The following is a 24,383-nucleotide window of genomic DNA, read 5'->3' on the forward strand; positions in this document are numbered from 1 at the left end:
TTAAATCCTTAATTACAGAGTGACACTGCAGACAATTCAATGTAATTGAAAAACACCTTGCAGCAGCAAGACACTTCTCTGTTGACAGCAACTAAAGAAGCTGTAACAGTCACTTACTGTTGTATAAACCTGCTAAGAATATTACTTGATTCCCAACAAGCTATTTGACATTTGGATGGTAACAGTCTGCTTTGGACAACAGGTCATTTCCTCTGCAAGGGAAAGGGACAGTTATGCATCACATTCTTATAATAAGTTGTAAACTGGAAGGGTTATAACTGCTTTACAGATTGCAGACTAACTAGAATATCTTTTGATTAATCCTGACATGTTCCATCCATGGATCATGTTGCTGACAGTATAGCAGTACTACTTGAGAAACACACTTTGCTACAACAATACACATGTTCTTCTGTCTTAGTCAAGGCTTGTCTGGGGAAGGTACAAGCTTATTCCCCTTGTGCTACTTGTAGACATAAACTTTCTCTGCTTATCTTTTTAACCATGAAAACCTAGTGTCTTCAGAAGCAGTAGCAGACCAGGCTCAGTGTCATGTTGATCTCCCCCTTTCAAGACTTCCTGGAGTGCTGCCCACTAGAACTGGGGTTTGGGCTGACAAGCAGCCCCTCTTGCAGCCTCCAGCCCAGACTACTATCTGTGTTCCCCAGTAGGTAGGTGCTGTTTTAGAAATATTGGGTATACATAGTCACAGCTTCACACACTTCCCTGTCAGCCTTCTTGATCCCAGCAAGAACAATCTTCTGAGCATGCATATTGTGTGGCATCCTAATTTCTCCCACACCTCATTTCTTCTGCACACATCTCCCCCACCTCTTTCTACAGTGCCACATAAGACAAAAGTGCTGTGGGGATTTTGCATAGGCTATGCATCCCATGGGAGCACCTGCTGTTCTGCTTGTGGAGCTTCAGTGCACACCATGCAGAAATTCCTATGCAGATTATTCCTATAATTTATGGTACAAATATCATTCTTACACACTCAGGAACCCATGGGGGGAAAAATAATCTCACCTCAGGCACCCAAGCACTGCAGAATGAAATTAATCACTGCTCTGAAAATTTCCATCCTTCTCTCTTGTAAAGAGCTGCACCACCAACATGACTAAAAGATTCACTCCCTGTAACACAACAGGCAGTTTCAGTGAGCTAAAGGGAGAGCTGCCACAAGAGCAGTGGTGAAGCAGATGGAAGTCTGCCACCTCCTATAAAGACAGGAGCTGGGACAGAGAAGGAGGCAGCCATGCCGGGACTCTGCAGAGGACCAGGAGGACCAGCAGCACCTGGGAACATCTGTGCATGGCCATGGTGCTTGCAGCCACCTATCTAATGTTCCAGAGGTCTCTGCATTAGATAAAACTACAGAATCACTACCTTTATAAACCAGCTGTTTTTTCAGGGACCGTGGTAGCTAATTATGCTGTGCTTTGACTTTGAACTGGATTTTTAAGGAGCACATTTAGAAACACAGAAGTTCATACCTTACCACAAACCAGAGGTGTCCCTCAATTTAGCTTGAAGTCCCTCTGTGTTCAGGTAACCAGACTACATGAGTACTATTCCAGAAATGTTGTCTCCAAATGGATTAATACTTTCAATTTATCTAAAACTATGTTACTCTAACAGTAGCGCAGCCCTTGCTGATAAGTAGTGTCTGATGATTGGGAAAATAGTCTATTGCTTTTCCAGAGGACATTAAATTATGCTTATATTGAGAGTAAAAGTGGATTTTTCTTCCACTTATTTCCCAGATATGTTTACTTTCTGTGTTAGGAAAATGATGCTCTCCTCTCTGCCAAAGCTTTGCTCTGCCAGCAAAGCTGCTGCTCTCCTTTGTGACATTCAGTATCCTTCATATTAATATCTGACAATCATGAGATTTATTGGAAAATGTGTTAGACAAAATATTTCAGGAACACTATGCTCTGTATCAACCAGTAAACTTACTCTTTACCCATTATACTTGCTAAGCATTTGGGAAATGTAATATGGCATTGGATACTTTTGAAATTTTTATTCAAGACTGGGGAAGGGAAGAAATATAAGCTCTGAGTATCTTAAAGCTGCCTTTATTTTCATAAATATTTTCTGTTTTTCCAAGGTGGGTAAGTTTCTTCTGATAGGCCAGATTGCCTTCTAGGTAATCCCATGCACCTGTGTAAAGAAGGCTGTAAAGGCCATCTCATTCAAACATGTACTCTTCATAGTCATCTTGCATGCAGCTTAGGACCCCACAAGAATAAATGAAGAACAGCCCAGAGTTGTTTCCTTGGACACCAAAATACTGTGATTTGTAAGCTGTATCATTAAAAGTATGGTAATTTTAGCCTCTTTCCACCCCTTTCACATGCTTCTCCAAATTACAAGCCTGAGATTATTTGTTTATCTCCATGAGTAGGAGTGAAATGCCACTCTAATTGAAAAAGCATCAGTCTGAGATGAGTTCATTTTGTTTATACTGGTAAGCAGAGGGAAAAAGACATTTATTGGAGGTTCTGTCCTCTGATGTAACGTATAACTTCCCTTTACTTCACTGGGAGTGCCATGAGCATATCAAACAGGAAAATCTGACCTTTGCTTTTTTGAAGAATCAGTCTCAAAATTCTTTGGTTTTCCTTGTATACATGTCATCCCCTGGACAGTCTGTGCAATACTGTAAAATGATAGAGTTTTACACATCTGAAAACAGGATTTAAGGCTGCACATGCACATCATTATGAGAACCTCCCACCTAATAACAACTAATTTTGTATCTGGAAAAAGAAAATGCATGAAAATACAGAGAAACATTTCCCACATCCTTCAAACAGTTTACCAGAGAAATAGGTTTTTAAACTTGATTTGAACTTTGCCTGGGTTTTGAAGAGAGCAGCTCTTTGCCTGCAAGGTCTGAGTTGGGGAATCTCTTGCTGACAAAATGCATCTGGAATAAAACTCTCTCTGTACTAGGGAGGACATAGCATGGCTACCATTAAGATTCTGGCTAACTATACAATCATATATCTCTTAGATGCAGGCAACTCTCATACTGAGGCAAGGTACAAGTATACAAGTACAAGATGGGTCCAAGCCTTTAATCAGATCACTGGCAGCAATCACTCCAGCCTGTCTAGTGCCTTTTCAATTTTCTTAATTTATTTGCATCTGTCTAGCTACTGTATTTGTCCTATGTGAGGCCTAGGCATTCAGAAATAAAGGTTTTTTTCCCTTGTCATGTTAATTTGAACTTAATAATACCTGCCAAGTGGTGGAGGTGTGAAACAGTAGGCTGAAATCATCCTGGCTTCTCTGCAGTTGAGGCATTGTGGGATGGATGCACTATGCCATCGATAGCAAGGACAAAGATACACTGCCTCTGCTTTTATTTTTCCCTACCTATAGGTACCTATACTTCTTTTTCTTTCTGTTTCCCAGTCTCTTCTTCCACCTCCATTTTCACTTTCTCTAATACTATTTTATCTCTTATTTATTTGCCTAACCTTCCCTGTCAATTTCCCTTTTGTTTATAACACATTTCTGTCTAATATTTTGGCCAGTACTATAAAATGTGGGTTCATAATGCAATAGGATAAAACTGACACCCAGACAAATGGCTACTTTCATTCTATTTTAAGTAACAACTCAAGAAAAACTCTTCCATTTTCACATTCTTTCTTTGAGAAGATAAAGCAGCAATAAAAGATAAAACGTGTACACATTTTAAAAAATGTTTAAGAGAGTTGCTTGTTAAAAGATTTGTTGTATGTGGAGTGAGCTTTTAAGATGGTCTTAGGGCTGGATTTCCTTGAGTCTTTCAAGTATGACTAGCAGATAGGTGATGGGACCATATGACAGAGAATTGGGCTTCTTATGGAATTGAATAGGAAGGTGGTCTGAGCTCACTTCTTGAGGCACTTTGAAGGGTCAGAGGACTTGAATGGCTGCCTTAAGTTAGACTATTAATGAACAGAGGATGTGTCCAATCTTGCTTCCCAAAAGATTATCCAGACAATTTGTGCAGATGAGGACTTGGCAAAAGTAAGCTTGCTAGGAAGAAGACTGTTGAGAAGGTTCGGCTTAAGAGTCTTTTTTGATGGTTCTGACACTGCATGTGGCTACACTGCAAAAGTGCTGATTTGTTCTTTAGTATTTCCTTTAAAAAGTGACAGTGTATTTAGCCTGAAGAGAAACTGAAGTTCTGCAAGAACAGCTGATGCATCTAGTAAGTTCTTGACATGTTTCCTGATTGCCATGTATGCTCTGTCACTTTTGCATTCTGATAGAGACAATATGGGGATGATGCTGTTTCTGACCTTTCTAACTATACGCACATGACATTTGTATACTCTGAGTGCTCACACAAAGGCTGCTTCTTGAAAACTTGGCTACTGATGTAAAATTGTTTAGAAAGAACAGTTGTAAGGATTATTCTGCTTCCTTAGTTGTGCAGCCTAAGACTTAGTAGCTATGATTCAATTTTAAAAATTTTGCCCAAAGCTAAAGACTGTAGCACTGTTTGCATACCTTCTCAGGGCTTTCTCAATGCTAAATCCATACATATGTACCACTTCAGGTTTGTGTATATGGTCTTTTCCTAACCTAACTGTAAAAAGAGTCTCAACATACACACGTCCCTTCTCATGTGGAATTCTCTTGACCTCTTTCTTCTTAATTCCAATGATCAGAAATCTTGGGAATTAATGAGGTCACGGGTTTAGTAATGGGATCTAATTTCTTTCTAGCTCAGTAGTTCAAATCCATTCCTAAATAAGTAATAGCTTTTGATTACTACATGAATGGATGTTAGTTGTACTTACTCTGATCCTTCCTGTAAAGATGCTATATGACAGACTCCTACTCCTAAACTTGTTCAGTATAAATGATCAATTCATTACTCACAATACTTTTATCCTCCAGGGTGATATCACTGAGGCAGAGGCATAGTGGTACACGGTGGTCTGACTCTCTCTTTAACACATCATTTTTTCCTGAATAAATAAAAAGTTGTACTTCTGACTGTGTAAAGCCAGCAGGTACATTCAGTTCTATACATCAAATAATAACAATTTTGGCCCATCATTTTTCTGAAATTGTATCAAATGGAAACTTACTGAGTGCTTAAATTGCAATCTTGTAACCTTCAAAGATTTATTTGATGACTAAATATGTCTCACAGAAGAGGATTGTGAAATGGAAGAAAATGCATTTATAGATCATAATAATCAGTGCTCTTATTTCTGTATTCAAAACTTACAGCTGTGATAAATTCCTTAATAAGGCTTTATGTTGGATTTTGCATTTGAGTCTCTGGTTTGCCAAAGATACGTAAAAACTCGTGCAAGGTGCTCGGCTACTAATCAAAAAAAAAATCTAGGTCAAATTGATCCTAGCTTATATTTGCTACATTTATATTATGGTTTTGGTAGCTTCACAGAACTCCATTTCCTTGTGGGTCTGATCCTACCAAAATGATTAACAATTTTGCCCTCAGTTTCAACAGTAGCAGGACCAAATCCTTAGTGGCCTGAAAAAGTCCACCAGGAGAATAATAAACTCTTCAATCTTCCCAAATCTTTCTTTCTTTAAAAAAAAAATAAATTCTTTTTGTTTTGCCATAAATGCTGTGGCACATAACATTGATCCAGTTCCACTCCCTTAGACATTTGCTGAAAAACTTGGAAGATACTGTTTTCATTGGGCCAGACTCTCCAAGAATTTGTCAGTGTGCCAAATGCGAACTGTCACCAAAACATTCTATCCACCAAACAAATTGTTGACTCAAAACATGTCAGATTGCACTGTGAGCATAATAAAGTAATGTTTTTATTTGACATGGTGATGCAATTCGAACACAGTTAAGAGAAGTTTACAAATTCTAATAGTAATTTCACAATCACTGTGAAAGTGAAATCACAGAATCACAGAATCATTCAGGTTGGAAAAGACCCTTGGGATCATCGAGTCCAACCATCAGCCCTACTCTACAAAGTTCTCTCCTACACCATATCCCCCAGCATCTCATCTAAACGACCCTTAAACACACCCAGGGATGGTGACTCCACCCCCTCCCTGGGCAGCCTATTCCACTGTCTGACCATAAATAACTAATAACAAGGTCAAAGAAACAAGGCAAAGCACTTAAGCCATTGCTTACTTCAGCAATTGCTTTTGAAAAAACAAAATGCTCATAAATAAAAGTTTATGACAATGTTCTGACTCTGGGTATTTTTTTTACCTTCAGTTGAGTGTTTAGAGTAAGGTTTTATTGACTTCCTGTGCTAAAGGACTACCATAAAAATATTTAAGGAATGACTATATTTAATCAGATAAACTTCCTAAGCATGTTTTTTGGGGGGGATACTAACAGATTAAATATTTACCACTTATATCCACAGTGGGAAGAATTGCAGGTACTTCATGATAACAAATATGGTTCATATAACTTCTTTTTGACATTTTCATTTGTCATGGGAATGCATATCATCTTATTGACTGCCAGACATGAAACCATCATAGCAACAGGGGCATTGCTATCTTAAGAAACATAAATTGAAATGATAATTTGGAATAGTCTGAAAATACATTAAAAGAAATTGATGCTCTGAAATACACTGAAGCAAATTTGTAGATGAAAAACAACACTAAATTCCTGTTGCATTTGTCACTACAGAACTGAGAGTAAAATGTCTCATCCCTTCCCTGAAAAGGTCAGACTTAGTATTAAATGGCTAGTAACTTAAAGGTAAGTAAATGTGAAATTTCAGTCTATGGGAACACTGATGGAAAAGAAGTACACTAACTTATAACTTCATAAAAAAACCCCACCAACTCCATGTCCTTTTTTTCATTGCCTGGCAAGCAGCTTTCAGCTATCACACTGATTTTCGTTTATAGACTTAAAGATTGGGTTTAAATAATCATTTTTCCTGTAGATTTCACATGGAGCACTTGAGTATACAATTCATCGATTAGATCCACACAATAGGAAAGCATCTGTTACTAAACATGTTAACTGCTCTGTCTAATGTTTTTAATTATTTCGAGGTTAAGCAAGTCAAAATTTCTCTACAGCTCTGGGAACACAATCAACAATGCTGAAGAACCTAACATAGTGTTAAGTACATCCCAAAAGGCTAAATGATCAGTTTGGATGCATTGTCCCATTGGAATGAACACCAAAACCCCCTCCAAAAAATTGTGAGATCTTTTTATTTATATATAATACTACAGATTTAGCAACCCTATGTATGGAAAGCTGCACACTGTTGAACTTCAGGTCATGATGTTTCAAGTAATAAAGCACTGCAGTTTCTCTTTGCCTTTGGGAAGAACAGGTGTGCTGCGTCATTGCAACTTGACTTTGCATTTGTCCAGGCAAGGAAGTTCTCTGTTTGCACGAATTCCAGCTCTTATGCGGTGCCTGACATTTAGCAGCAGGAACTTTAAGATAAATTTTGTCAGTCTTTTCTTAAGTGGAAGCTGGCAAACTTTTTTTTAATAGTAAAAGTAATAAGCATTTTGTCTTCTGATTATTAATATCACTTTAAGTGAGAAAGTGAAATACTGACAGGAAGTGTTTCTAAGTGCAACATTCAAAGAAGGGAGTCACGTTAAAAAGTCCCTGGCTAGTTCCCATTTTGCTGTTGATCGCTGCTCCACCCAGAAAATCAACATGGTTTATGAAGTTTAAATAAAACAAATAAACTTGGCACACCTTTAACCTACTGGAGAATAGAACATGTGTGGTTCATAGAAGAACAGGCAAACATTGTAGGAATCCACAACACGTAGCTTTGAGAGACTGTATTTCCACAAAACAAAACCTAAATATCTGGTAACTATTTACAGTTAAAAATAGCATGCAAGGAATAACTGAGGAGCACATACGAATCAACTGAAAAAAATATCAAACATTAAGGATAGAAAAAAGAATGAAAATGGGAATAATTTCAAAAACTGAAATATTGATGATAAATACAGAAAAACCCAGAGATGTAAATTTTTCAAGGTTTTATGTACACCTTTGAAGTCTTCCTACTGAGAATTAATTCCTCACTGCTCTGTATGTGGGAGTGGGAGTGTGGTTTTGTTTCAAAGACTTGACTTCTGTTTGCAACAACTACGAAGATTAATCCATTTTCTGTTTCATAAAAGCAGTTGCAATTCAAGAGAGAAACTTCAAGACTCTATAGGCACCTGTGATGAGAAACTCAACATTATTTCAGACTCACTGAACACAGGTAATATATTCTCTGTGGTTTATCCAAGCAAGTGATATAGCTATGAAATCTGTACGGAGATATCAGCTAGAATTCAAGTGTGCTTCTTCCCCGCCTTGTCCACTGCAGGAATCTGATTTCACCCCACTGGAAAAAGAATATCTTTGGGACTACTCATGTACAAAAGCTCTTGCAAATTCAGGTTTTAGCAATGTAGTAGCAGCTCAGTAGCAAAGTTTGCATTGATCTTGATTGTGCAAGATTACTATAATTAACAATATTGGCTATTGGACCATAATGACAATTGTATTCCTCCTGGACTATTGTAAATATTGTTTGAAATATTCCTGCAGTCTCATGAATGGTGTTAGAGCCTACCTCTCTGTGAGAAGCCCACAGCAAGTTAGTGGGGCTGTATAAACATGGGAAATCAATCATACAGATGAAGATCGAAGGTCATCATATGTTTGTATGAAGCAGAAAACAGCCCTTTCATTGCTAACAGAACTCAGTAACAGTCACTTTGATAGGAAAGAATTTCTGGAGCAAAATAACCTTGTCCTGAGGTATGTATGGACACCTCAGTTCTCATTTGGCTGAGTCTATGCATGTACTTACAGGAAATACTGAATAGAAAGGCAAAAACCTTACCAAAAAGGCATTAACTACTATAACCAAGCCAGTAATAAGTGAGAGAGCTCTGTTATTTTAGTTCTGTGTAGCATAAGAAAGTCAGATACCCCAAACTTTTATAGGTGAAAGAAACAGAGTTTTTGTTCCTTACAGATTTTCTTAAAATTTTTTTGTCTCCTACAGCCATGGCAGCTCTTTTCTCCTGATAGTATAATTCACATCAATTTATTCATTTTAATGCATGAAGAAAAACTCAAATGAAGTTTGGAAAGCAAGAGCACTAAAAGAATGTGATCCTATCATATTTTTTTTCTCCCATCTCTGCAATAAATGGAGCATGTACTGGTTCCTTAACAGTCAGGTGTTTTAGGTGAAGCACATCCAGCTTTTACAGACATGCAGACCTATTCTCTATCAAACTTTCTTAGCGTCTTCTTCAAATTCATCTTCAGTTTTAGGCTACAAACCAATGAATTGCAGTCGTTAGTGTAATAAATACCCACAAAGGTAAATAAATTGGAACCCCTCTCCACATTTCAATGCAATCAAAAAACAGCTACCTGTTTTTTCTCTTAAATTTGTTCCTAAATAACATTTGAATCCCAATATACAGTGATAACACAGGGAAGGTCAGTAGAAATGTTGAGTCAGAAATGACACCATTATCTACAGCAAAACTAGTGGGCTAAAGAAAAAATTTTCTTCTAACATAATCCTATATAGCAGTGTTTTCAGCAGATACCCCAATCAGAAGTACAATAAACACTAGCAAATATGTCATATCTGCAATTCAGGAATGTAGAGTCAAAACTTTATAGTTCTTTCATGACCTCTGCATAGGGACACCTCTTCATCAGCACAGTGTCTCATTACCTTTGACAGTCTCCTGTTCAGACATCAAGATCTGAATGCAGAGAGCTCACTGAGGGACAGCACATTTGCAAAAACTTCTGAAGCATCATAATAGATGTGTTGCTTCTCTGTTATTAAAGGTTTTCCGGATACACATTGTCACTGGATGGAGTCACAAGAAGATTCTGACAGTCCAAAAGAAATTCTCATGAATATGTTGGATTTTGAAGGTGAGGAGGAAAAGGAATTCTGAATGTCTTACAAATTTCTGTTCTGTGCACTCCTGCTTTTGTTTGTCCTCTGGTATGCTTATTATTTTGTTCTTTCTTTCGTGACTGGAAACAATTGCTAACATTTTTTTAGCATTTTCCACTAATAGAAAATTCACAGTAGTGTATGCTTACTTATGCCAGACTCAGAAGCAGCACTTTGTTAACTACAGAATGTTTGCTTAACTGGTCATACAGCCTAATGCAGCATCTCATGCAGCATTAGAAAGTCACAGTCTGCCTAATTATCACCATTTAGAGATAGTGCTGAAAGACATTGCTTTTGGAGCCCTAGCTGTGCAACTATGTTAGTATCACCCTTTGCCTGGGCTAATTAAGTTGCTAATGCAACTCTACTGTATCTGGTACCAGAGTTCTGTTCAGTATATTTGGCACTGTGACGTACAGACAGGCCATAGGATCTAGCCTTAGCACAAGAATAGTACGTACCAGCATTTGCTTTTCAATGTGATGATTTGATACTATAGCAAAAAGAGAAATACGTTGGAACTTTGCTCCTGTACAGTTATAAGGGAATGTGTATGGAAAAAATCCCACAAAGGAGGTTTCCCAGTGTTTAGAGCTTCTGTTTAGCTAGGGAATAAAACCATGTTTTCTTGACCTGTTACTAACTACTCATGACCCACACTTTGAAAAGATTTCTGAAGTGAGTGCAATAAAACTTGCATGTAACTGTCTGCACATGCAAAAATCAGATACAACTTCTTGTTTTGAGATACTAAGATATCACACTGATACATGAACAGTGCACTTCTGGATACTCTTAGAAACCCAATTTTCTCCTCCCCAGTGATGTATGTGAGCACATCTACACACCCATGTGCAGAGCACTTCAAAAGCAGGATTTTATCAGTAATGGCACCAAACCCCATTGAAAATGCACAGCACCTCATGGTTATATTCCCTGATATGAATCCTGAATACATGTTTCTCTAAAGATGAGATACTGTTCAAAAGGAAAACCATAAAACAGCACTATAACAGAATAAATCATTCATTATCAGAGGGGACTGAATCCCAAGCAGGGGAAAAGGCATTCCTCTATATGGAAGGTGTTGCACTGGCATTAGATTTCCCTGAAAGATAATCTTGCTCTGCCAGACAATGAACTGGGAGTTTTATACTCTATTATCAAAGAAACCTGAGGCATGCACTCAGATCAGAATGTACTTTCATACACTGTCTCAAAGAGAAGGCATAGCTTTGAGAAGGAGAAAGCCATAAAAGCGAGCAGAAGTCTGCAGGGTGCATGCTAAGGCTAGTACCTGCATTTTCATTTGTTTTATGTAATTATTGCTTTTGTAGAATTTAAAGATATATTTGTGTTCAAATGGAATTTTAATTTTCCAGGTTGCTTCAGATATGAAGCAGAATTCTTATACTCAATAACACAATTTATTGTAAATTAATGAGTGTATCATGAACAGTGAACATGTAAAATATTTATAAATGCAATCTCACTTTAAATCTGATGCTTCTTTAAAAGGATTAGTTCAAATCATCCTTTTATCTAAAATGACAAGTCTATGGTCATTGCAATGTTATTTTTAAAAGCATAAAATGAAGTCTAGTCAATAAAAAAGTTCAGACAACATTTACTCTAACATTTTACTAATTTCTTCCCCTCCTCTGAAGATTTTGCATCAGTTAGCATCTATATCCTCTCAGCAGTAAAATCCATAGGAAAAGAAAATTGTTTTAGAATTACTCCATGACTGTTCTTCCTAGGGATTAGATCACTTCAGATACATGTCCTAAACTGGGAAACAGAGTCAATGTCATCTAGTTTTTGATAGCTAGGAGAGCTCAACACTGCTCGATTTTCAGTTGAATGTGTGGCAAAACTTAATCTCATTTAGTAACTGCCAGAACTTTGTATGCTTTCTGGTTGTCAGTGCTGGCATTTTAACTCACCCAGGTGCTTTCTCCTTCTCACTTTTAGAAAATTTTTTGCAAGTTTTTACAACCTCTTTTCTCTTACATGCAATTTCCCCTGTGGACCTGGCTTAGTCTATGTAATCGTCTTCAAAAAAACAGGAAATAGTGGCAACACTCAGACTGGAAATCCTGTCTACACATTGTCAGCACCATATACGCATGCTCTGCAGCCTCACAGTTACAACACCAACCAAAGAAACCCAGCTTATCATAGAACTGTTATTAACTAGGACAAATGCAAGGATGTGTGGGTGGCTAAGAGGATGCAGTAATGGATGAGGAATCCAGAAAGACGGAGTTTATTTGTAAACGTGGCTGGACTGCAGAAGTGATTCAGGGAGGAGACGGTTCCCCATATTTCATTGGTTTCAGAAGAGTGCACCTGTTCTGTTCAGAATAATATCAACAGTACAAAGACTGTTGTTTTGTTGTAAGGAAGGGATCAAGATGGCTGATTTGCCAATTTGTAGACAAATGTCATCTGAATTACTGTGGCTCATGTCAGTAACAGTATGAAGAGCTCTCTGATTTCTAGAGCATAGCTGAGAGACTAGTTCTGCTCAGTTATCTCCATTGCTGGTGGAGCAACAAAAAAAAAAAAAAAAAAAAGGAGGGAAATGAGCAAGCAGTTCTTAGATACCAAAGACTTAACGCTCTTCTGAAAGCAGTCATCAGAAATCCAGGTAATCCCTATTGAAAAAGATCTGGATTCTTAAAAGCATTCAGGGCCCTTTTATAAGGCCCTCTCTCCTGCCCTTGTTTTCAGCAAACAAGGTTCAGACTTAGTGCTGACATGCTGATATGCCATAGCTCACATTAGCTTGACAGTATGTAAGAATATAAGAAGTTTATGATATCTGCCATTACTAGACAGAAAGGAGAAATGTCCCTTGAATATTCAGACAAATATATGAGAGCAATATATATGAGAGCAATATATTTTAATTTCCTATAAAGTGTATCTTTAATGAGCATGCTTAATAATATTTTAAGATATATCCTTTTTTTTTATTTTCATAAGCTGATCAAATCAGTATAACTGGAAAACAGGTAGGTTTTTTTTAATATAACCTTGCATGGTTGGAATCATGGTGGGAGAGGAACACAGGAGAGGAAAGAAAATTGCTTACTTTAATTAAGAGAATAGAACTCTTTGTAGTTCTATACATTTCTAGAAAAAAAAAATCTTCAAATTAACATATCACAGAGTTATCAGTCTTGAAATGGCATGCTGAGTCTTAACTCCTGCATAAGTCATGATCTAGAGGAAGGCTCTTGACGCAAAAGGCTTTGTTACCCATTGCTAATCGGAAGACTCTAAGTTGCTCCTTACTGCATTTTCAGATTTCTAGAAATCCTTTCTTAGTTTTTTTCTTTTCTTATTTTTTTCCTTGAATGCTGAGGAAAGTAAATCTTCCTGTGTGTAACTTTCCTTCAAAAACTGATCCATGGTTACTAGATGTGTAAAATCAAATGTACAGGTGAAATTACTAATGTAGGCCTAAAATACTATCTGTGCATGATGTTGGACTGTACCCTGAACTTACACAGTTAGTAGCTCAGATCAGCACTGGCTCATGGATTTCTAGACAAAAAAAAAATTACTTTGATCATCTGATCTCACTCCTCTGTTAGAGACAACTGGAACTCATATAAGTATTCTGCAGTGACTGGGCACTCTATATTGCCATCTTTATGCAAATGTTTTGGCAATGTGAAGATGCAATAAAAACGTTGTGGTTTGAGCCCAGAGTGCAACTGAGCACCACAGAGCCGCTCACTCGCTCCTTCCTTCTCAGGACTGGGAAGGAAAAAATAAAGCAAAAGGCTCAGGGAATCAAGATAAAGACAGGGAGGGGTGTCTCACTCACTATGGTCATGGGCAAAAGACAGACTTGTTAGGGGAAGAAAAAGAACATCACTTTAATTCAAACACCAACAAAACAACACTTAACAGACAGAGTGGGACAGTGAGAAGCATTACCACATCTTAAAAACACCTTCTCCCCACCTCTGCCCTCTTCCTTGGGCTCAGCTGTGATGCCGTTATCTCTACCTCGTGCCCCAAGCAGTGCAGGGGCAACGAATGGCAGGTTTTTGGTCAGTCCAATGCTCTTTCCTCCTGGTGTGGTGGGGCAGAAGCACTCCTCTGCATTTTCTTCCCCTGCTCCACGAGCCCCCTTTCACAGAAGACAGTCCTCCATGAACTTTCTCTGATGTGAACCCTTCCCATGGGCTGCGGTGTTTCCCAAGCTGCTGTGTCATGGGTCCCCCCCGCATGTTGCAGTCCTCCCAGCACCAGACTACAACAGCGGGTGCTTCTTCTTCCCTCAGAGTCCCGGTCTTCTTCAGGTACAGCCACCTGCTCTGGTGTGGGGTTCTCCACAGGCCACAGGTGGGCATCTTCTCCACTGGTGACCTCCATAGTGCCAGAGGAGAGAGCCTTGCTGTCTCACCATGGCATACAGGAGGATTTCTGCTTCAGCGCATCTCCCCCACTTCCTTCCACTGACCTCAGTATTTGTATAGGTGTCCTTCTCATAACTCTTCCTCACAGTCCCCACCCCCTCTCAGGTTCCCCTTCTTAAATACGCTATCACAGAGGCATAGCCACCATCAGTAATTGGCTCGGCCTTGGCCAGAGGTGGGTCTGACTGGGAGCCGGGGGAGTTTTGAGAAGCTTCTCACAGGGGACCACCACTGCAGCCCCCTTCCCTGCTACCAAAAACCCCCACCACACAAACTCAGCATGCTGCAACTACTGATGGTTCCAGCAAAATTCATCCTGGACGTGTGCATCACTGGCTCTCCCAGTAGCATAAACTTGTTCTGGCGCATAATTATGCCTCTCCCCACACAGTCAAGAATGTAAGCTGCTGAGGGAGGAAAGGTAAAATATTCATCAGTGTAAAGCTAATTCATATAAACAATCTGAAGGAGTCTGAACCAGCGAGGTGAGCTTATACCAGATCATCACTCTGCCACAGTGCTTTTGATCTGAAACTATGAGTCTTGAAACTGACTTTAGTGTATTGTCGATACATGTTTTCAGTCACCCATTTATAAAACTAAATAATAGTACTTCTCTCATCTCAGATATTTTGTGGAAGAAATACATGGGCTGTAAGATGTTTTAATATTCTGAAGCCATGAACATAAATATCTTCTACATAAACAGCACCATCAATCCCATCAAAGTGTGATTATATGAGTAAGAAAAATGTTTGGACTACCACTTATGGCTCCAGATTTTCTGCAGTTATCTCATATGATGTAAGCAGCATAAAGTGTTAGCATGGAATTCAGTGCAGGGCAGTCTACCAAAATGATAGACAATTGCAGAAAATTAGATTGTAAGGAGCAATCTACTACCACAGCTAGTGGCGACTCTTATCAGGCTGGTTGTCACATATCTGCGCAGGATGATGCTGTCAGACCCCAGAGCACTTAGCTACCACCCTGGCAGTGTGAGGAGAAGAAAATGGTCCTTGAGATTCATAACTTGTCATTTACTGACAGTTTTCTTGCATCATATAGCACTGTTACTGAGTGCACGTGTGAGTGGAAAAAAACATTCAGGTCCCTGTTTGGTTCAACAGAAAGAAGAAAGAAGGAAGAAACTCTCTCCTACTTTAGGATGCTTTTTTTGCAGGAAGAGGAACCAGAGTTCTGTCTGCTCTTCTTCTTGAGCCTGGGACTTGGCATTGCCTGTTTGCTGCATATAACCAGTGTCAGTGACACTGCAGTTCTTAAAACCAGTATCTGCAGTTCTTAAAGCTTCCTTTTCAAGAGTTCTGTAAGACAGTTCAGTCTTGCTGTTTGAGGTGAAACTTAACGTGCAGTCCACATTAAAGATCTGAGAGGAAATTCTGAGAAGCCCTGATGGTATTAGATTATTCTCCATCATCTTCCAAATACTAATATCACCATGAGCTAGTTAATGCTGCAGATTTTGAATACATTAAGAAAGTGTCATCCACTCTAAGGCTTCAGAGCTGAGTCAGATGGCACATCTGACTGTGGTGTATATGAGCCTCTGCACTACTGGTGTGAAAAACAGAAATTGAAGCATCAGGGAGTGAGACCAGAATCTCCCTTGCAGCTCTGACCTGAGGAAAGCCATCGTCATTTAAGTGGTGTGACTATTGCAGATCGATCTGAGAAAACACTATGTAGTCACTCTGCTATCATTTGTTATAAATACCATTGCAGATAAGAAACTGCATGAAGTAAGGACCTTGAATAAAATGGAACAAAATGGAAGTAGCACATTGAAATGCTATGTGATTTCTTTTCTTTAACATGTACCCACATACAATAGTTTCTTCTGCACTTGGAATTCAACGTGCATGAGTCAGCGCATCTGATATCAGTAATTACAGCTATAAATGCACAGCTATTACGCACTCATCTTGTGTAGCATGGGAGTAGTCTATTCTACCAGGAATAAAAAGGTCCTGAGCAGATGCTAAAGGTTTGTAGCCATTCTCAAGGAGCGAGCAGGCATGGCCACCTGTGCAGCCCTGGGCCGCTGTAGTGGTGCAATTCTCACCCCTCCCCGCCCCTCCTTGTTGGGTTGCTTGGTGCTAGGTGTGATTCCACCCACATACCCCGAGCTATCCGATTGCTCTGAAACAGTTAAAATGGCCCATCATCTCCTAAAGGCCTGGCACACCTGTGCCTGGGATGTGGTCAAATGGGAACAATAACAGAGTTGCACATTCATCAAGTTCTTGTGCAACTGCTGGAAGGCACCAGAAGGTATCTGACAAAAGTCAGTTATCTTGGACCCTATAAATGGCGACCACCAGGGAGACCCTTTGAGCTCTCCTGGATCGCAGCGGGCCTGTGACCAGCACCTCCCCTGAGCTGGGACGCCTCTCAGGTACCAAACCCTTCAGGTGTCGTCTGCTGCCAGAGCTGACGGAAGGCCAGGGCGAAGTCCACCTGCTCGAGTCTCAATTATCGCCCGTTGAGGAATGCCAAGGCATTGTGAGTATTTGCTCTAAACTCGAGAGGGAAATTTTTCTTTGAGGTAGCTTCTCTTTCACCCATTCTTTCTCTGTTTATTGGTGTGTGGGTACGTATACTTCATTCTACTGCATCCAGATACTTTTGTTTCTGCGTGTTTTGTGTATGCGCATGCATATAAATATAAATTAAGGTACCATTAAGTAAGTTAGTGTGAATCTTGTCATTTTAGAATCTGTAAATAAGTCACTTTTCTTTCTTTCAACATTTCTGAATTATTTTGTAATGATAAATTGCTGTTAGTTATTAATAAATCTAGATTTCCTGCTAAACCATCACCATGTTAATACTTTCATCCGTGACAGCTGCACAGCAGGGGTACAGCCGCAGCACTGGGCTCCATGAGAGCTCAGGGCGCTGCAAAAGAGACCTTCCCTTGAACGCAACAGTGTTGCAGGCGAGGTCCTCCCAATCCCTTATTTTCTTCAGTGGCAAATTTTTGCGCATTTGTTCTCCCAGGTTCCTTTCCTTATCCATTCATCTACGCCGATGTATAGCCTTCCTCACTGCCCTCCTCCTCAATACCTCCCTGAGGCCTGCAAAACTTAAACATGGAAAGCACGTGACCTTGGGGGAAGTAACAACATGGGATTTTTGGCCTTCTCAGCATGGATGGGGGCCCAGGCGGATGCTGCAGTGACAGTTCTTGTGTGGTCCCACTCAGGGTGTATGTGTCTCCTGCTGCCCAGACCAAGAGCAGTTTTATGTGAGAAGCAGTACTCGGAGCCCACACGTTATGAATGAGTGCAATCCTGGAGAAACCAAACGAGAGGCAAGGAAGCATGTGTGCACCAGACATTGACCCTTCGGTCCAGACCGAGGGGCTCGGTCCCGAACGGCCGTCTGGCTGCGGAGGCCGAGTGCCTCCTGCCAAAACCGCGTCCACGGTGCTGTCACGCCTCTGTGCGACACCTCGGCCTCGCACATCACACAAAGCAGCACGCAGCCCTTCATGACCCCTCGCGGCCGTGTCTCCCGGGAACCCGGGACCTCCAGCCACCAGTCGCGCACCCTCCCTGGGTCGCCGCGGCGCCCCAAAAAACCTCCTGTGCCCAGAGTGCCCACAAGCACAGCGCAAGAGCCGGCAAACGACGAGGGGAGGTGGCCGGGGCCACGGGGGCGACGTCCCGCGGGCGGGGCAGACAGGAGGCGCCGGGCGCACGCCGGGCGGCCCCCGCCGCCTCGGCCCGCGGGGCGGGCGGGAGGAGTCGGCCCGCGGGCGGGGCCTGGGCCGCGGCCCGCCGCGCCGCGCCGCGCCGCGCCGCGCCGCCCCGCCTCACGCCGCCACACACCGGCGCTGGAGGTGAGGGAGCCGAGGCGCTGTCGTCCGGGCGGGGTGGGGGCAGCAGCCTGATCCCCCACTCCGGCCTCGGGGGGTTCGGCAGGGCGCGGGAGCGGGGGGAGGCCTCGCTGGAGGCCGTCGCGGGCTGGCCGCGGGCACCCGCCGGGCGCGGCGCGTCCATCCGTACGTGCAGCGCCTCCGTTCTTTCTTGCCTTGTTTTTTCCCCGCTGTGGGGTGGGCGGTCTCGCCGCGGGGCGTGGGGGGCTTCGGCGCGCGCTGTCCGGTTTTTTTCTTTTCTGGTTTTATTTTTAGGGCTGTTTAGTCCTCCGCAGGGAGCAGGTCTGTGGGGGAGGGCGGGCGATGGGCGCGCCGGGCCGGGCCCGGCTGGTCCCTGTCCCCGCTGGGGAGCCCCACCTGCACCCGAGGCCGTGCCGGCTGCAGCTTGAAGGACTGGCGGAAAACGGGTCTCATTTCTGGGCTTTTTGTGTGTGTTTGGGTTTGGGGGTTTTGGGGTTTTTTTGGGGGGAGGTGGGGGGGGTGGGAGGTGTCGGTGAACTTCCACGGACTTTTAAGTCTCTTGACTGTGGGATTGTAGCTTTTTAAGGAAAAAAAACCCCAAAACCCACAAAACCCAACAGCGTCTGAGGGAGTTGTGAGGGGTAGGTTCCTGCGTGCGTTCGGCGCTGGCTATTCCAAGATTAAACTCTGCTGTGACTGAACGAGTTTACTGAGTTGCGCTGAGCACATCCCCGTGGAGGTCTGGCGGGGCGCCCCAGGGCCGCTCCGCAACGCCGCTCAGCGAGCAGGGGCGGGCAGAGACCGTTCTGACCCAGATTGCTGGTTTTACTGAATAGCGGCCGGCAGCAGGAAACTCTTTAAATAGTAAACTTTCTTCTTAGTACCATAAAGTGGCTTTCCTAAATGAGCAATGTTTCCAATACGCTGCTTGGGTGATCAGAGGTTGGTTGTTTTGGGGGCTTTTCCCCCTCCTTTTCTTTTTAATGCTACTTCTTTAAAATGGAGCTTTAAGAAGACTTTGTGCGGATGCTATGTTAATTCTCACAAAGGAAATGTAAATATACTTGTTTCATGTTGCCTCTGAAAGGATACTGCTTGAGGTGAAGAAACAGTGGTTTTGTTCCATCTATTTTGTTAGAGTTACGTATTTATGTAAATGTTTTGAGCTAACATTTGGATGATGTAAGTTGGAGGAGGGCTCAGATCAAAATTAAAACCACAGAAGCTCTTAAGATGAACCGAACGTAAGGAGCATTGACGGTTTGGAAATTAGTGAATGTATATTGTAGCACCCACTGGGTTTTTTATGTCTCAACATAAATTTATAGGATGTTTATCCCTTAGTTTATTATAGTAGAGATGCTTTTTAATGAAGTTCATTAAGTGGTCTCTCAAAATTCTTTGATCTTTAAAGCAGAGAATACATAGGTGAATTGCTAATGTAGTTGTTACTCTGAATCTTCCAGAACCTAAAAAAATGAAGTAATTCTTAATTTGTCACATCTCTTCCTCCACCCAGCTACTGTCTCCCATCCTTAATGTACTTTTTTGCCTTGTAGCCATTTCAAAATTGATTCATGAAAACCAAAACTGAACACCAGTATTTAAGTCTTGTTTTTTAAAAGTTTGTTTCTGTTAATTAATATATTGAGAGAAAAATAAAACATGATTGTAAAAATGTTCCTCTTCAGTTTTTTTATTTTATTGTATTCATCTCTTTCCTGGATTCTTCCACTCCCCCGGTTAGATAAAACAGGGAGTGGAAAATCATATTCTAAGTTTAGGCATCGATCCTTAAACAATTAAAAACAGCAGGAGCTTTCTTTCATTGAGTTCAGCTGGTGCTAGTTTAGGGCTGTTTATAATCTTCTGTTACGTATTTAGGTCTTCCTGATATCAGGAGAATTGAAACACGTGCCTAAAAATAAGCATAAGCTTAGATGGTTTGCTGTAATAGTGTGTGTTTGTGGAATGGTGGTTTGTTTTTTTTTTTTCACTTTTGTTTCTTATCTAGACTGTAGGTAGCTAAGGTATTTCTTTCTTGCTTTTGACACCAGCAGAATGGGTTAGAAACTATAAAAAGTACTTCCACTGTGGCTTTCATAAGGTTGGCCATATAGTGTTGAAAAGGTACTTGCTAATTCTTGGAGCTGCATGTGTACAGTGTCTGCTCTGTGTGTTTATGGTCCGTGTAACCAAGACACATTAAGTGTGTTGGTGTTCTCAGCTACTTTAGGCTAGGAGCTGGCAACAGCCTTTCCTTAGGACCTCGGCAGCTCTTTGTCAGGTGCTCCCTCCCTTTCTCCCCTCAGCTCCCCTTTGGTTTTAAGCTGGTGCAGCTTCTGTGCAAATTTTCAGCACCCTGCAGGATACGGTGCTGTGCTAACAGTTGCTGAAAGCCTGCCTAAATGGTTGTCTTACACAATGCTTGCAGAACGTATACTTGTTGGTGTTGCAGTGTGGTTACTTTGGTTCCTGCTGGTAATTACATGGTGCTATAGTTGAGATTTATGTACTGTGGAAGCTAGGAACCAAAGTTCACTCATCAGGTGAAATAAAATGTGTACTTAGAAGCATATGGATGCGTAGTTTGGTATGTGTTGTAATGTTCAAAACCCCGTGTTGCTTAGAACTGAATAGAAAACTCTGCACAACTTAAATGCAATTAAATGCTTTTCTAAATGAAGTCTTACTGATAGTCCTAGGCAAGAATTGGGAAGATGGTCCTCATGTCTTCCTTGCCATGCAGTGTTAGGTACAGCTTGGACCATTCTTCATCTTTTAGGTGTAATTTGTGTTTGAATCCATTTTGTACTCTACCTGCATGTTGTGGGCCCACACCACTGATACTCTGAATTTTATTTTCCCTAAATAGATCAAGCATCTGACTTGTCGTCGCAGATTCCTGCTGTGGTTAGGAGGTCATGCACCTTGTCTTATTCTTCATGTTTGTACAGTCCAGAAAGAGCCTTTTCTCCTTCTGTGTGGGGAAGAAACTTCAAGCCCTCCCTCAGTAAGCTGAAAATCCATCTTCTACTTTCCCTCTTCATTCTTCAGTTGTGAACTAGAAAGCCATACCAACCTGTTGCAAGGTACAATATCTACCATTTTACTGTTATTTCCTCCTTGCTGTGAAACTAGCTGTTTTGTGATCAGCAGAGTAGGGGGGAAGTTGTAGGTGTTGCAGGTGCCTTACATATTTTTGCCATTGTCCAGATGTGCTTGTGTTTTGTATTTTGAAATATGGGATTTTTAAAAACTAAAAGTAATAGTAAGCTAGCATTAGTTTCTTCAGTATGTCACAGCTATGATCTGTGTCATAGTCAAGAAGTTAATTGTAAAATTTTGTCTGGTGCTGTGTACATGCATAGCTATAGGATACTTCTGTCTAGTAAAGCAGGTGCTAGATGATGGCCATTTTATTAACTGTGTTAATTTTTATTGCTAGCTCTTTTAGATCGAGGTTCATGTCTTGTGTGACTGCATGTCACCCAGCCAGCCCCCTGTGTTTGGTACCCTTTGTTTTTTTATGTGATCCTGCTTAGAGCAGCATTTCAAATTCTATAGCTAGTGATACACCTTTTAAAATGTCTCTTTGAGGCCAGGGAATGCCTGTGTTACTCTGGAGCTGAGACAGAGACTGAAAGAGTCATCCAGTGCTGTGTAAGAAGTGCATGTCTGCAGGTCATGGTCCAGTGTTAGTAAGATGATTTTTATCCTCTTATTGAAGACCAGTTCAGTGTGAATCGTAAAACTGGTACAAAAAGTACCAAAAATGTGGAATCAGGTTCTGCTTGGTTCATTCTTGTCTCTGTACAAACTTACTGAGTTGGCAATTTTCTGGCACATGAAGATGTAAATTGGAAAGCCTACCTTGGTGTCCTTTGACTAGAGCTGCTAATTTATGATCAGAATTATATTAAGTATAATGAACACAAATACAAAGATGGTTTGATTACACAAATACTTAAAAAATTGAATACCATTCAGTAGTAGAAATATGGATGTAATTTACAAATGCAGTTATTAAATCTTGTTCACAACTCCAGAAACCTAGCTGTGCCATTTGAACTGAAGCAAACTGCTAGCAGGTGAATAGGATGTTGCCTTCAGCACCAAAGCTGACTTTAAAATGCTACAACTGTTATGGCAGTTTGCCACTTTTTTGACTCTGGTTGCACAACTGTTGGTGAGGTTTTGTGATAATATCAGATCACTGAACTGATCTGGGTTAAAAATATCTTTGCAAGAACAAAAGAAATTGGTGTGGAGGGCAGCTATTTTTCAACTGGTATCTTTAACTGGTACAATTTGCCGGTACAATTTGCTTTGGGGGCGTGTAAACAGCAGTGGAGAGGTGGAAGAGAAGTGGAATTAGTAGAGTGAGACCTGTTAGCTTCTTTTGCTCTTGAGAAAGTGGTATGTGAGATTGTTGTCAGTGTTCATGTCATCTAGGCAAGAGAGAGAAACTTGTTGCTTGGTTGCAACAGCTGCTGCCCCCACCATGTCCCCAGTCTGCATCATGGTCTAAATCTCACTTTCTGTCCCCATCAGGGCTTTTCCTGGTGTTGCCGCAACCTGCAGCGTAGCAAAGCCTGTGGTCTCGGTCTGTTTTGTACCCAGAACTTCCCGTTCCTTTCTATCTGGGAAAGTAATTTGCTTTTTTCTCCTGCTGAGTTTGTTTTCATGAGAAGTTCTTGGCCTGGGTACTAGTGTGAGTCAGCTAAATGTGAGAGGATATATCCGTGCAGCTAAATGATAGCTTAATTGTAGGAGGGGTATGCCTGGCACACTGCAGGTCTCAACATAGCTAGCCCCAGCAGCAGCAGCTGGGGGAGCAGGGAGGTAGCAAGGGTGGCAAGCTGATGGGAGCCCCAGGTCTGTACTGGGGGTGATAGCCTGTGCTGGCCTCTGACCTGTTGTAGATTGCTGCTCTTGCTGACTGGTGTGTGTAGAAAGGTTTCCCAGTGCTGGAATGGCTCTCCTACTTACTTACATAAACTTCTATGAAGTCTCCTGCCATTAGTCACAAGACCATGAGAGCCAATAAGTGTTTCCTCTTGGATTTGTTACAAACTGTTGTTTCTTCCCCAAATCTCTGGTTGAGTTTTTTTTCAGTTCATGAAGAGGATTAACTGCATGAGATAGCATGTCTCAGACTGTGGCTTGCTCATTACTGATGATTTTTGAGGCAACAGTAGAGTCACAGACTGTGTGTCAAATGGTCTTAATTTTTTTTTTAGCTTACTAAAGGTTTCTGCTGTTCTCTGAGTGATTTGGAGTTTGTAATCTGTTGGTTTACCAACTTTGGGAAATGTGTTTATTTGCTTTTTTGCCCCAGCAAACTCAGCTGTTGGTAAACCATCCTAAGCACTCAAGATCCAGAGAAATGGAGAGCAGCCAAGTTGTTATTTGGGTAATGTCAAAATCCATTGCAGCCACCTCTGCTGCCTATCTCAAATTAGAAGATTAATTAAAGTGTTTCTTTTGGATCAAGGTAGTAGCCTTCATGGTTATGTACCTTCCCTAACCTGAGATATAAAGTTGTAGGTTTATTAAAAAGGAGTTTAAACATTCATGGACTTCCTGTTATGACTCTATATGAAAATCTTCCAAGGACGATTGAACTAAATGAAAAGATTCTGGGATTCCCTGGATACCGCTAAAATAACTTTCTGCCTTGAAAGGTTCTGCACCTGTTCTTTCCCTTGGTACCTAATTAAAGTCTTAGTTTTAATGTGTCATGAGTCAAGGCTTTTTTGCCTGAGAGTAATGCAGTATTTGTATGAGACCATGTCCAGGTTTAAAGTGTGACAGGTAGCACTACACAACTTGACGGTGTTTCCTCCTCAGTAACAAGATGTGCGTGTGCAGTGGTATGTGCTTGGCTTGTCTGACAATTGTTGATAACAGTAGGACAGGGACTTTTTTTTAACCTCCGGACAAGAACCAAAACCACCTCAAGTAAGAACACTGAACTTTATTTTCAATTGTGCTGTCTGAGTTAAGTTTTTTGGATCACTTCATTATTCAAAGTTACTTTAGTGTCAAGTTTGACATGCTCCAGTAAGGGATGTGTCAGATGTGACCTTTGACTAAAGACCTTTGTCTTTAGTGTGTGCT

General features: G+C 41.1%; 1 protein-coding gene across 7 annotated transcripts in view; it reads left to right on the forward strand.

The window, feature by feature from the left end:
- Positions 1 to 18,184: 18,184 nt before the first annotated feature.
- The window catches only part of PIP5K1B (phosphatidylinositol-4-phosphate 5-kinase type 1 beta), a 121,331-nt gene continuing 115,132 nt past the window's right edge, over positions 18,185 to 24,383 (forward strand). For 2 of the 7 annotated variants that reach the window (XM_074812813.1, XM_074812809.1), the window contains exons 1-2: positions 18,185 to 18,263; positions 21,136 to 21,352. The gene's annotated coding sequence lies outside the window, so the exon portion shown is untranslated. Of the gene's footprint in view, positions 18,264 to 18,291; positions 18,426 to 18,548; positions 18,707 to 21,135; positions 21,353 to 24,383 lie in introns of those variants that run through there. The other 5 variants (XM_074812814.1, XM_074812811.1, XM_074812812.1 and 2 more) reach the window with 5 other exon arrangements.

This window comes from Strix aluco, chromosome Z (assembly GCF_031877795.1).
Source record: "Strix aluco isolate bStrAlu1 chromosome Z, bStrAlu1.hap1, whole genome shotgun sequence".
Lineage (NCBI taxonomy): Eukaryota > Metazoa > Chordata > Aves > Strigiformes > Strigidae > Strix > Strix aluco.